Consider the following 14,838-nt stretch of genomic DNA (forward strand, 5'->3'; position numbering starts at 1 on the left):
AAACTTGTGAATACTTTGACACGTCATATATCGTTGTAAAAGGAGATCTACGGATGAATAAAGCTACCAGTGCTACTACTACTAGAAGCATGCATATGCGAAGGAATATTGTATCGAACTATGCAGACACTGCAAAATACAGTTAATGCCCTACTGTATTTCATGCCAAGGCAACGATCTGTATACTAGCACTATGGGACAAAGACACTAAAGCATATGGGAGTTTCGGGCAGGTTTTGGAGGCGTGGTCGGATGGACGAGGCAGTTCGCGTAAAGCGGGACATCCGGGTTCGACTCCCAGTCCAGTACAAATTTTCAGATGTTGCTAGTAAATCGTGCAGCCATTGTACAATCGAATTCGCAATTTACGAATGCAGTTCATAAAGAAAAGCGTTTGCGTAAAGGTGAAATTTATCAGCATCGAATATGGCTGTACAGGACGGTCCAAAAGTCCGGAAACAACCTCATAAAATTCAAATGGAGTAGCAAACAAGGAAACAGAGTCCCTGCACACGAGGAACGGTAAGGGGGAAACTTTATAGGCTATGCCACCAACATGGCGGCCATCTTGAAAGCCGCCATCTTGGATTCAACTCCAAAATTTCAAATGGGAATGTGGTCATGTGACATATCAAACAGATGGAGAATTTCACCAGAAAAACAATGCCGTTGTTATTTTAAACATAGCTTTATTCATTCTCGGGTTATACCCAGTTACATGTGGCAGCGGTGGGACGCTCCGCAGCATGTTTTTTATGTGCCGAAGAGACATTACGCCGATGTTACGCAGTCCCGAGAGACCACCAACAGTCATAGGAATGGCTCTATATGTCGTCCATTATGTTCGATTGTTAATGCTATCGTCCAAACCCAGTCCTGATGAAGACATCTGGCTGAATTTGACCACACCCATCAACAATGCGCTGCTTTTGATGATGCAAATCTTGTATTTTCGCAAAATAAACCAGTGCTTTGACATGACCCCAAAGATAAAAATCCAAAGGAGTCAAATCTGGTGAACGTGGTGGCCACTCCACAGCACCCCTATGACCAATCCACTTTTGAGGGAACTGCACATCCAGATATGCTCGCACATTGTGCCAATAAAGTGGTGGGGCTCCATCATGCTGGAAGAATTCCGGAAATGTTCCGCCCTCCGTTAACAACGAGGGAAACACTTCTTCATCCAATAACCTCAGATAACCGTTGGCTGTTAACGTACCATCAATAAAAAAAGTCCAACGACTTTGGTACCCTACACACCACACCACACCAGACCATCACTTTTTGTGAGTCAACCGTTTTGGAAGCATCATTCCAGTGCGGATATGTGTCGGACCAGTATCTGTGATTCTGCTTGTTCACTTCACCATTGATAAAGAAATTGGCTTCATCACTGAATTGCACCTGATAGGGGAAACGTGGGTTTATCTGCAGCTGCTGTGTCACCCATTCTGCGAACTGTACCTGACGGTCTGAGTCATCCTCGTTCAGGTGTTGGAGCAGCTGACATTTGTACGGGTGCCATTTGTGCTGCGGTAAAATTCGCAGTATGGAGGTACAGCTAACACCACATTCTTGTGACAGGCGACGAATACTCGGACTCTTGCTAAATAATGCCAGCACACTCACTGCTGTTGCTTCATCGGTGGCGGATTTTGGTCTTCCAGCCTTAGGCTTATCTGCGACAGAACCTGTTGCTCGGAATTTGACAAAAGCTTGGCACATGCGCTGCGAGTGATGGGCTGTCTGGTTGGGTGACGACTGTTCTTCTTTCTCTTTATATCAAGATGATTTCAATGCGTTCTTCATGTGTCAAAGACATTTTCTAACCTGTAAATAAGGAAACACTGATTAAAACGTTAGCATGAGTAAATGATACCTAACAGTTAAACACATGTAACATATCAGACATGGGATAGTCACTTTGATCCGTTTCAGTCTCCATTTTATAACTTCTCAGTGCGTAATACCCACGCTGCCGAGCGTCCCACTGCTGCCGCAAGTAATTGGCTATAACCCGAGAATGAATAAAGCTATGTTTCAAATAACAACGGCATTGTTTTTCTGGTGAAATTCTCTATCTGTTTGATATGTCACATGACCACATTCCCATTTGAAATTTTGGAGTTGAATCCAAGATGGCAGCTTTCAAGATGGCCGCCATGTTGGTGGCATAGCCTATAACGTTTCCCCCTTCCCGTTCCTCGTGTGTATCGAGTCTGTTTCCGTGTTTGCTACTCCATTTGGACCACCCTGTAAGTGTTAGAGGGTCTTTTCTGAACGTATTTGTCTGGAATGTAACCTTGTACAGAGGTGGAATGTGGACGATAAACTGGTTACACAAAAAGAGGATAGATGTGTTTGAAATGTTGTGCTACACAAGAGTTCTGAAGATTAGATGGGTAGATCAAATAACTACTGTGCAGCAGCAGAACTGAATTGGTATGGAAAGGAATTGGTGGCACGACTAAAAGAAAGGCTCGTTTCACAGGACACATAGTGAGACGTCAAGCAACTGTCAGTTTGGTATCTGAGGGAATTGTGCCGCGGTGGAAATGGTAGCGGGAGACCAAGGCTTGCTTGAATAATCATGTTGAAGAAATAGGTTGCAGTAGCTGTACCGAGCTGAAGGGGAGTGCACAGGATAGGCCGCATTCCAGCCAGTTCACGTAATAGTAGCTGTAACAGATTCAGAAATATCAGTGTCACATCCAAAGAAATGCCCCACAGGCGAGAGTATTAAAATGCTAGTGATTAACTGCCAAAGTGTTCGCAAAAAGTGATGACATAGTTTGAAGCGCTCCGGAAAAGTAGTGAAGCTCGCGTAACACTAGGTGTAGAAAGCTCGTTAAAACCTGAAATTGACAGCAGTGAGATGCTTGGGGGAAATTTAAGGTTATATCGAAAGGATAGGCTAATTGCAAATGGATGTTGCGTATTTCTCGCATTAGATAAGAAACTGCAATACACCGAGAGAGATATTGAAGCTGTATGCGAATTTGTTTGGGTAACACTCATATTAGGAGTGGACATAGACATATACGAGGGTCACTCCAAAAAAAATGCACCCTATTTGTTTTTTAAAAAAATCCATCTTTTATTCTACATGTTTGGAAGTTTTACAGTGTGTAGATACATCCTTTAGGAACAATATTTTCATTTCTCCACATAATTTCCATCCCTCTCAACTGCCTTACGCCATCTTGGAACCAGCGCCTATATACCCGTACGGTAAAATTCTGAACCAACCTGTTGGAGCCACTGTTTGGTAGTATGCACAAGGGAGTCATCATGTTCAAACCTTGTTCCACGAAGAGAGTCTTTCAGTTTCCCAAAGAGTTGATAGTCACATGGAGCCAGGTCAGGACTGTGATCGCTTCCATGGTTTTTTGACTGACATGTGGCCGTGCATTGTTGGGCAACAGCAAAACATCCTGCTTTTGTCGATGTGGTCGATCACGACTCAGTAGAGCTTGAAGTTTCTTCAGTGTCGTCACATATATGCATCAGTTTATGGTGGTTCCACTTGGCATGATGTCCACAAGCAAGAGTCCTTCGGAATCGGAAAACACCGTAGCCATTTTTCCAGCAGAAGGTGTGGTTTTGAATTTTTTTTTTCTTGGGTGAATTTGCATGATGCCACTCCATTGATTCCTCTTCGTCTCTGGTGAAAAATGATGTTTCATCACCTGTCAAAATTCTTCCAAGAAATTCATCTCCACCATTCTCGTACTGTTCCAAAAGTTCGCTGCATACCGTTTTTCTTGTTTCTTTGTGAGCCACTGTCAACATCCTGGGAACCCACCCGGCGCAAACCTTTTTTAACGCCAACGCTTTCAGTATTCTGCAAACACTTCCTTCCCTTATCCCACCGTAGCGTGACAATTCATTCACTGTGATGCGTCTGTCAGCAGTCACCAATTCGTTAACTCTCTGCACATTGCCTGGAGTGTGTGCAGCACGAGGCCTGCCGCTGCGAGGACAATCCTCAATATTGCCGTGCCCGCTTTCATCACGTAACTTGCTTGCCCACCGACCAACTGTATTGCGATCGACAGAAGCATCTCCATACATCTTTTTCAACCTCTTGTGGATGTTTCCCACTGTCTCGTTTTCACAGCACAGTAACTCTATGACAGCACGTTGCTTCTGACGAACGTCAAGTGTAGCAGCCATCTTGAAGACATGCTGTGACGGCACCACTCACGAGAACAGGTTGAACAAAGGTTGAAAACAAGCGGGAAGGATGTATCTGCACACTGTAAAACTTTCACACATGCGGAATGAAAACTGTATTTTTACAAAAATAGTGTGCATTTCTTTTGGAGTAACCCACGTAACTGGATCCTTCTATCGACCACCAGATTCATCGCCTGATGTAACCGAAAACTTTAGAGAGATCTTAGTTCGCTTGTATCTGAGTTCGCAGTCATATAATCTTCAGAGGCGACTTTAATTATTCAATAATCGTGATAATTACAGCTTTCTTAGTCGTGTGTGTTCGAAGGCCCACTCATGATGAAAATATGTTGGATGTAATGACAACAAATAGACCAGACCTCTCTGAAAGTCACACTGAATCTGGTATGATTGACCATGAAGCAGCTGAAGCAACTATGATCACAAAAGTAAACATGGCAACTGGAACAAGTAGAAAGATTTATATTTTATGCAATGAGGTTAAGAGACTATAGTGTTACAAAACGTCTCTCTGGTGGGCAGGCATCTGGGTACCTCTAATGAAGTTATGCCTCTCAGTATCGCTAAGATATAGAACCAGTCCTTCAGTGACACTACGGTGATAATTATGTGCAACGGATTTTAAATGAGAATGGCAAGAAATGTGGGCCCGTGGATTGAAACTGAAGATGATAAATTGTATTTTTTTCAAGTTTACTATTATTTCCTACATACATAACTAAAATTAATAAAGGTGATCAAGAGGTCTTGTCTATTTGAATAACAGATCTCACAGGAAGCTTCCCAGGAAACAGCACGAGGACCCCTGCAAAAACGGCAGAATGTGCTTGCCTCAGCTGTGAACACTCGTCACTGCCTCAGTCCGTTGCAGTGTGGTGAAAGCGGACGTAAAAAGTTATGCCTCTGGCTTCAGGGACAATACGCTATGTCCCCGCTCCGGCCTCTCCCCTACCTATGGCCAGCGGACCCTGTGGCTTAGTGCTTGAATAATCACAACTAAACCAGAGTTTGTATTTGAATCTACGTCGTTTATTATTTTTAACACATGCTTCCAGTTTCGACGCCAAATGATGTCATCTTCAGGCCTAAAGCGTAACCTGCCACCCGCAACTGTTTTTATGTGCAATTAACAGAATCGTATGCAGCGGGCCAACATTAACTGAATTCCGTACCTTTTTTGACAGTAAAGAGTCCAGCATGGTCAGACGTACAGCAGAGGGTACAGAATCCAGGTAATGTTGGCCTGCTGCACACGATTCTGTTCATTGCACATGGAAACGGTTGTGGATGTCAGGTTACGCTAGAGGCCTGAAGATGGTACCATTTGCTGTCGAAACTGGTAGAATGTGTTAAAAAGAATAAAAAGACGTAGATTCAAATATAGCCGCTGGTTTTGTTATCATTATTTAGGTACTTCGAGTGTGGGTGCAGTCCCACTTTCCTTGATGGATTACCAGAGATTCGTAGCTTAGGCCGGTATTACATTATCAAATTTCTTTGTCAAATATCTTTGTCAAAGATATTTGATGGTGTAATAGGGAACTTTGTCAAATGTCGTCCAATATTTGATCAAATCTAGGGCCTCGCTGTAGATTTGGTCAAAGAAGTCGCTTGTCTTCTGTTCACTGCAATGTGACATGTTACCACATGGAGCGCTAGCATCGCTGCAGCGTTCTATCATCTGTAGTGTTTTTATAAACATTGCCAGTAAATACAATTGGTGTGTGCCGACAACTACAAAATTAATAGAGATGTATGAAGCTGATGAGGCGCTTTACAACGTGAGGCACCCTGAATACAAAAATAGATTAAGAAGATTGGAGACCTGACCTGACCTAACCTAACCTAACCTAACCTAACCCTCTCCTGCAGCAAGGAATCGGAGTGTTACAGTGAGCCTGTCTTCTGCAGATGTAGCAGTTCTTAAGTGAATATTGTACTTTGTGATATGAGGATACACTTCACTGAGCGCATACAGAAATGTATGCTCATCCCATTCTTAAGTAATTGATGTACGACTTGACGTCCTCCACTATAAGCTCATGTAACAAGTTTTGTTGAATGCTTTTATCGTGTCGTCGAAAAACCCCCGCTTCTCTTCCGCATGTGCACACAGTGCAATTGTGGTACATGGAACTGCTGCAGTTAATAACAAGTTGTTGTCAGCCATCTTGAACTTTGACGAAAAATATGATGACAGTGTAATACCCCTTCTAGCGTTACTTCAAAGATCTTTGTCAAATATATTTGACGGAATATTTGATCACATGTTTGATCAAATCTTTGACAAAGAAATTTGATAGTGTAATACCGGCCTTAGGGCTGAGTCCTCTGCAGCAGGCCGGCTCTCCCTTCGTCCTCTCTACATCTGCAGCTTGCCGCTTTCTAACTGGTACTATTAAGCCTTGCCTATCATAGCTGTGATCCTCAACAACACAAGCCAAGCGCTCGGCTCTTCCACCTGTAGTGACTTCCTGCATCTAGCCACGATTAAATTCAGCATCGCAACCACTGTCAACCCACTCTAATAATCTCATTGACCACAGAACCTATAACTCTCTCTTACATCGATTAAATGAAGAAAGGCAGGTTTGAAGGACCCGCCATATTTCTTTCTCAATCATGAAACTGAAACTTTTAGTCGAGGGCAGAAGCATGTAGTAGAGTTATGGCACGGGTTTAAAAGAATAGCTGATGATGCAGTGGATAGATATGTACGTAGTAGAACAGTTCATGATGGGCAGGATCCTTCTTGGTACAGGTACAGTAAGTGTAAAGAAACTTCAATGGAATCAGACACTGCTGTGTAATAGGTATAAAACAAATCGTAGAGCTATAGGTAGAGAAAGCTCAATGACTTGAATTTGGCTGTCCATGAGGACAAAATGTAACAGAGTATGCTCGAAAGATCTCCCAAAAAAACCGAAAGATACTCTGGTTTCATGTAGGGGATGTCATTGCCATCAAAGGTAGGTTTCAGACACTCATGGACAAGATAGGGACTGAAACTGAGGGTACCAAAGCAAAAGTAGAAATGCTTAACTCCGTTTCCAAAAGTTCCTTTACAAACAAAAACTCGGGAGTGTTGCCACAATTTAAATCATTCGCCACAGTGCAGTTGACCCCGGTCACGTTCTTTACCGCATTTGTGGCCGAGTAAGATGCTCTGTTAACCACTCCAACAAAAAACTGTGTCCAGTGGTTGGAAGATAGCAAAGGTCACACCCATCTACAAGAAGGGTAGCAGAAGTGATGCACGAAACTGACCGTTTAGTATCCTCGTAGAATCTTAGGACATATCCTGAGCTCAAATGTAATTATGTAGCTCGATCAGAGTGATCAACTCCATGTAAATCGGCGTGAATTTCGAAGACATGGATCACGGGAAACGCGATTTTCCCACATAAAATCCTTACAGCCATGGATCAAGAGCGTCAGGTGGATGCAGTGTTTCTTGACTTCCGAAAGGCATCTCATTCTGTGCGACACATATGCTTAAAATCTAAAGTACGATCATATGCGGTATCAAGCCATATTTATTACTGGAGTGACGATTTCTTTATTGGGAGGTCACAGAATATGATACTGGATGGAGTGTCATCGACATATGTAGAAGTAACTTCAGCTATACCCCCGGGAAGTTTTTGGACCGTTGCTGTTTGTGTTGCGTGTTAGTGACGTTGCAGGCACCGTCAACAGTAACGTCAGACTTTCCGTATATGATGCAGTTATCTACAAGGTGCGTCCGAAAAGTTCGCTGAATGGTCTCATAAAATAAAGCAGACAAGACTTATAAACAAAATCTAGATGTACATTTACATATATACTCCGCTGGCCACCAAGTGGTGTGTGGCAGAGGGCACTGTTCGCGCCGAAGTCATATTTCCCCTCCCCCTCTGTTCCACTTGCGGATCGCGCGAGGGAAAAACGACTGTCTGAACGCCTCAGTACGAGCTCTAATTTCCCTTATCTTTGAATGGTGACGATTGCGTGATTTGAAAATTGGTGGTAATAATATATGCTCCACATCTTCGCTGAAGATGGGATTTCGGAATTTAGTGAGCAGCCCCTTCTGTTTAGCGCTCCATCTATCTGCAAGAGTGTCCCACTCCAAACTTTCTATGAGATTTGTAACGCTCTCCCGATGGCTAAATGTACCAGTCACGAATCTTCCCGCTTTTTTTTTGGACCTTCTCAGTCTCTTGAATCAGACCCAACTGGTAAGGGTCCCACACACAGACCAATAATACTCCAAGACGGGACGAACTAAAGTATCGTAAGCAATTCCCTTTGTTGAAGGACTGCATCGCTTCAGGATTCTACCAATAAACCCCAATCTAGAGTTCGCCTTACCCGCTACTTGTGTAATCTCATGGTTCCATTTGAGATCATTTCGAATAGTTACACTCAGTTACTTGTCGGATGTTACCGCTTCCAAAGACTGGGCATTAATGGCGATTTTCGCATTGTTCGCAGTAGGTTACATTTACTAATACTGAGAGATAACTGCCAGTCATTACATCACACATTTATTTTGTGCAAATCCTCATTGATTTGTTGACAACTTTCGTGTGATATTAGTTTCCTGTAGACTACAGCATCATTGGCAAACAGACTAATGCCGCTGTCAATACCATCAACCAGATCGTTTATGTAAATCGTAAAAAGCAGCGGATCTAGGCACACCTGATGTTACGCTTGTTTCTGTTGAAGTCTCCCCTTTCAGGACGATATACTGCACTCTGTTAGAAAACTTTCTATCCATCTGCATATGTCATCGAATAGACCGTAAGCGCGCACTTTTTGGAGCAAGCGACATTGCGCAACTGAGTCGGAAGCCCTTCGAAAGTCGAGGAACACGGCATCAACCTGGGAGCCGATATCTAGAGCCTGTTGTATATGATGCACAATGAGGGCCAGCATTTACTGACCTTCCAGGTGACCACCATTAGCTACAAGGCACTTTGGACATTGGTTGTAAAACTGTCGGAAACTGTCAGAAAACGTTTCTTGTGTAATCATTCGAAGCATCATTGTCACGCGTCGTTGGCTATCCGTCTATATGCTTATCTCTCTCGCTCACAGCAACGTGATTGTTGTTTGCACACTCCTTATTCTCCATATTTGGGGCTGGAAGACTTCTTTTGGTTTCTCTGCTTTAAATTATCCCTGGAAAGTTCACAATTAGCGACCGTTGCGCGTGATCATGGTGCTTCGAGTGATACCACCAGACGCGTATGCTCACATTTTCCAACAGCTTTACAGCTGATGTTGCAGATAATGGTGTCTATGAAGGCCAGTAAAGGTGTTTTGTTTGCAACTCTTGATTCCTGTTGCACTACCACCGTTGGGTGCCACTTTCGCCATCTCAGACGGCCCAGAATGAGACGAAAGTCGGGTGTCATGGGGCGAGTGTCGGAAACACAGTCTGCAAACACGCAGGGGGGTGCTTGGATGATGGCCTTGCCTCGCTTAAAGCCGTTGACAAATGGCTCTGAGCACTTTGGGACTTAACATCTGAGGTCATCAGTCTCTTAGAACTTGGAACTACTTAAACCTAATTAACCTAAGGACATCACACACATGCGTGCCCGAGGCAGGATTCGAACCTGCGACCGTAGCGGTCGCGCGGTGCCAGACTGAAGCGCCTAGAACCGCTCGGCAACTGAGGCCGGCAAAGCCGCTGACACACGGGCCGAGCATCCGAACGTTGAGCGTTGAGCGTGCAGAGTTTCTGATGTCATAGCGTGGTCTTCCGAACGTGCACAGCAATATCCAGCATGTCAAATATTCTGTGTGTGCCTTTGAGGGTTGACCAACGAAGTGGCAGAACATAAAGACGTCACAAGAACTCCTTCTCCCTCCGGCGCAGAGTTCTGAGGCGTCATATTGGCCTTCAGTTTGAAGCTCGCATGTACACTGAAGAGCCAAAGAAACTGGTACAACTCCCCAATATCGTGTAGGGCACCTGCGAGCAAGTAGATCGCAGAAGTACCGCAACATGACGAGGCATAGGCTCGACTAATGTCTGAAGCAGTGCTAAAATATCGTGTGACTAGGGCCTCCCGTCGGGTAGACCGTTCGCCGGGTGCACGTCTTTCGATTTGACGCCACTTCGGCGACTTGCGCGTGGATGTGGATGAAATGACGATGATTGGGACGACACAACACCCAGACCCTGAGCGGAGAAAATCTCCGACACAGCCAGGAATCGAGCCCGGGCCCTAAGGATTGACATTTTGTCGCGCTAACCACTCAGCTACCGGGGGCGGACGAAGTAGTGCTGGAGGGAACTGACACAACGAATCCTGCAGGGCTGTCCATTCGTAAGAGTACGAGAGAGTGCAGATCTCTTCTGAACAGCATGTTGAAAGGCATCACAGATATGCTCAATAATGTTCGTATCTGGGGAGTTTGATGGCCAGCGGAAATTTTAAACTCAGAGGAGTGTTCGAGGAGCCACTTCGAGGAGCCACCCTGTAGCAATTCTGGACGTGTGGGGTGTCGCATTGTCCTACTGGAATTGCCCAAGTCCATCGGAAAGTATAATGGACATGAATGGATGCAGGTGATCAGACAGGATGCTGTATCTGTCACTTGTCAGAGTCGTAACTAGACGTATCAGGGGTCCAATATCTCTCCAACTACAAACGTCCCACACCATTACAGAGCGTCCACCAGCTTGAAAAGTCCCCTGCTGACATGCATAGTCCATGCATCCATGAGGTTGTCTCCATATCCCTATACGTCCATCTGCTCGATACAATTTGAAACGAGAGTCGTCCGAGCAGTCATCAACAGCCCAATGTCGGTGTTGATGGGCCCAGGCGAGGCATAAAGTTTTGTGTCGTGCAGTCATCAAGGGTACACGAGCGGGCCTTCGGCTTCGAAAGCCTATGTCGATTATTTTTCATTGAATCTTTCGCACGCTGACACTTGTTGATGTTCCAGCACTGAAATGTGCAGCAATTTACGGAAGGGTTGCACTTCTGTCACGTTAAAGGACTCTCTTCAGTTGTCATTTGTCCCGTTCTCGCAGGATCTTCTTCCGGCAGCAGCGATGTCTGAGATTTGATGTTTTACCGGATTCCTGATATTCACGGTACACTCGTGAAATGGTCATACGGGAAAATCCCCACTGCATCGCTACCTCGGAGACGCTGTGTCGCATCGTTCGTGCACCGACTATACAGTAACACCACCTGCAGACTGACTTAAATCTTGATAACCTGCCATTGTAGAAGCAGTTACCGATCTGACAACTGCGCCAGACACTGGTTGTCTCACATTGGCGTTGCCGACCGCTGCGCCGTATTCTGTCTGTCTACAAAAAAAATGGTTCAAATGGCTCTGAGCACTATGGGACTTAACATCTGAGGACATCAGTCCCCTAGAACTTAGAACTACTTAAACCTAACTAACCTAAGGACAACACACACATCCATGCCCGAGGCAGGATTCGAACCTGCGACCGTAGCGGTCGCGCGGTTCCAGATTGAAGCGCCTAGAACCGCTCGGCCACATCGGCCGGTTTCTGTCTGTCTACATATCTTTTGTATTTGAATACGCATGCCTATACCAGCTTCTTTGACGCTTCATTGTATGTATGCCGTTTCTGAGTACCAGCAAACAAATGGTCTCTCGAAAACCCGGAATTAATTGTATGATACGTTGTAATGAGATGACGAGAAACGTCATATTCGTCGTAAAATAATTACTGTAACTTGCGTATTATCGTATTTCGAGAGTAGGCAATTTGAAGCCAACGGCATGTTGAGGATCCATTAAAAACGCATTGTTCTTGGTACAATTTGTTATAATTAAATTTGGGTTAGTAATATCGCTACGACTGAAGCTTTCAGGACATAGTAACAAGCTAGGTACGTTCATACAAGATTCGTCATCGCTTTAGCGCAATGAATAGCGTCACAGATATCTTTCGTTATGTATGATGTATTGGTGGTTCGCGTCCCATAATTTTTTTTCTAACCTTTGCGTTTTTAATAGTACTGATACTTTTGTATTAGTTTAATATGAAGATATATTACACTATTCGATGTTACGTGAATATAAATGTGCTCTGTTTTAGAAGTGAGTTTGTTCGATTGGCTTAATCTAAAAGAGACCCCTGCAGTACCTGGAGTAAGATATTTTGTTCTTTTTTTTTCTTTTAAGTTTTGTAATTCTCATGTTGTAGACATTCTGCTACTAAGTTGGGACAGTGATCAAGTAAGAATGACCTTAGGGTTTTGCTAAAAAGTGAGAGTGATTAAATAATTTATATCTTATGTGAAGAAATATTGTAAATTTTTGTCTGACTATCTGGAATGGAACTTTTATAAACGGATGTCCTTATTGACTGGAGATGGTACTTTCGTTTTTGCCTTATAATATTTTCACGGATATTGAAGTTATGTTTACTAAAGACAGAACAACCTGACTAGCATATGGACAACGGAGGTTTGCACGTTGTAAGAGTTAATACAGGAATTTTACGCCCGTCCATTTCGAAAAAGAACAGTGTGATTTACGAGCCAGATACAACCGGAAACTGCCACTGGAGCGCGTTGCTATGGCATATACCACACTGGGGCCCACATACCGTATGCACAAGTCGCATCGTTTCAGAGCTTTCACCAGAACGTTGAACTCGGCACGCGCAATTTTGACGTTCGCCAACACAGTCCGTATGCCGAGGGTTTACGTCTGGACACGGTGCAAAAAGCCTGGGACATAGTGAGAAGCGTGCCGAAAACTGGTGGACCCCTGCAGCCACTGGGACGGATTGTCGACGCAAAAGCGCCAAGAACACACGTGGAGTCGTGTAAAGCTTTTGGCTCACAGCAGCCGTTGTTACCTGCCTTAGAAAGCGAGAACGTGTCCACAATTCCAGCACCCCACAGCCACTGGGACAGAGCGTAGACAAAGCGCCAACAATTCGCACAGAGAGCCATGTGAAACTAAAGATCCACAGAATAAGTCAGTCTCGTACTTTAAAAAATGTTTGCTAGACAGTTAGGAGGTTGTTTGTAAATCACGAACGCCAGCAGAATCTTCGGCGAAGCACAAACGCAAAACTGTTCAGGCCTCACGTAGAGACAGTCGTCATAAAGAAGTATTGTGTGGATGCTTTCACAGCAACAAACAGCGAAACAATGTGCGACAAACACTGGGAACAGCTTTGACTGTCAACTGTCAAGTTCCGAGAAACACGAACGTCAGAAGATTCCTAGACAAAACACAAACATGAGACTGTTTTGGTCCACACAGAGATAGCCGTTACAAGCAAGTGTTATACGGCTGCTTTCACAGCAACTTCGAGACTATGTGCGATCGACGCTCGGTATAGCCTTGACAGTGAGAGAGAGACAGCAAGTCCTGAGTCAACGAGAGGAGGAAAAGTTCAACGGTTTGGTGAGCTTAGAGTGTGTTGGACACGCCAACGGCCTTGCCGCAGTGGTAACACCGGTTCCCGTCAGATCACCGAAGTTAAGTGCTGTCGGGCTGGGCTAGCACTTGGATGGGTGACCATCCGGTCTGCCGAGCGCTGTTGGCAAGCGGAGTGCACTCAGCCCTTGTCAGGCAAACTGAGGAGCTACTTGATTCAGAAGTAGCGGCTCCGGTCTCGTTCAGGAATGTGTGTTAAGTCCTAAGGGACCAAATTGCTGAGGTCATCGTTCCCTAGACTTAAACACTTCTTAAAGTAACGCTAACACTCACACCTGTGCCCGAGGGAGGACTCGAACCTCCGTCGGGAGGGGCTGCACGATTAGTGTCATGGCGCCTCTAAACGCGCAGCCACTCTGCATGGCTCCAGTCTCGTAAACTGACATACGGCCGGGAGAGCGACGTGCTGACCACATGCCCTGCCATGTCTGCATCCAGTGAGGCCTGTGGTCTGAGGATGACTCGGCGGCCGGTCGGTGCCCCTGGGCCTGCCAAGGCCAGTTCGGACGGAGTTTAGTTTTTTTTTTTTAGAGTGTGATGACAAGGAGGACAAACGTCGCCTACATCAACCTCCCGACACTGTGACATCACAACTTTGGCCAGGCAATCTACAACATGGAGTGAGCGCTGGGACCGATCTGGGCCTGAACACGGAAGGCAGCAGTGGAATCTCCACTGGACAGCCTGAGGCGAGGCGCCGTACCGACCGACATCACCACCTGACGAATGACCACGAAGAGTGTTGAGAAGATTCTTTTACCTCCTCCATCCCCTTAACAACTGAGTCGAGTCCACGCCCAGTCAAATCAGACCTGAAATTTGTAACTGCGTTTTCTTGTGTAAGAGGTATTGTAATAAACGCAAACATTTCATGTGTAAAACCTATAACTAACCTATTTCATTCGTATATGAGTCCCCTGTTCTCGTAACCTTTTGTTGTTTGAGCCCACTAATTTATTGATACTCCATATCGGCGACCTCAGTAGTCATTAGACATCGTGAGAGAGCAGAATGGGGCGCTCCGCGGAACTCACGGACTTCGAACGTGGTCAGGTCATTGGGTGTCACTTGTGTCATACGTCTGTACGCGATATTTCCACATTCCTAAACATCCTTAGGTCCACAGTTTCCGATGTGATAGTGAAGTAGAAACTTGAAGGGACAAGTACAGCACAAAAGCCAATTTCG

General features: G+C 44.9%; 1 pseudogene; it reads left to right on the forward strand.

Moving 5' to 3' along the window:
* The first annotated feature begins 13,641 nt into the window (after positions 1-13,641).
* Positions 13,642-13,759, forward strand: LOC126475893 (5S ribosomal RNA; annotated as a pseudogene).
* The last annotated feature ends 1,079 nt before the right edge of the window (positions 13,760-14,838 follow it).

This window comes from Schistocerca serialis, chromosome 4 (assembly GCF_023864345.2).
Source record: "Schistocerca serialis cubense isolate TAMUIC-IGC-003099 chromosome 4, iqSchSeri2.2, whole genome shotgun sequence".
Taxonomy (NCBI): Eukaryota; Metazoa; Arthropoda; class Insecta; order Orthoptera; family Acrididae; genus Schistocerca; species Schistocerca serialis.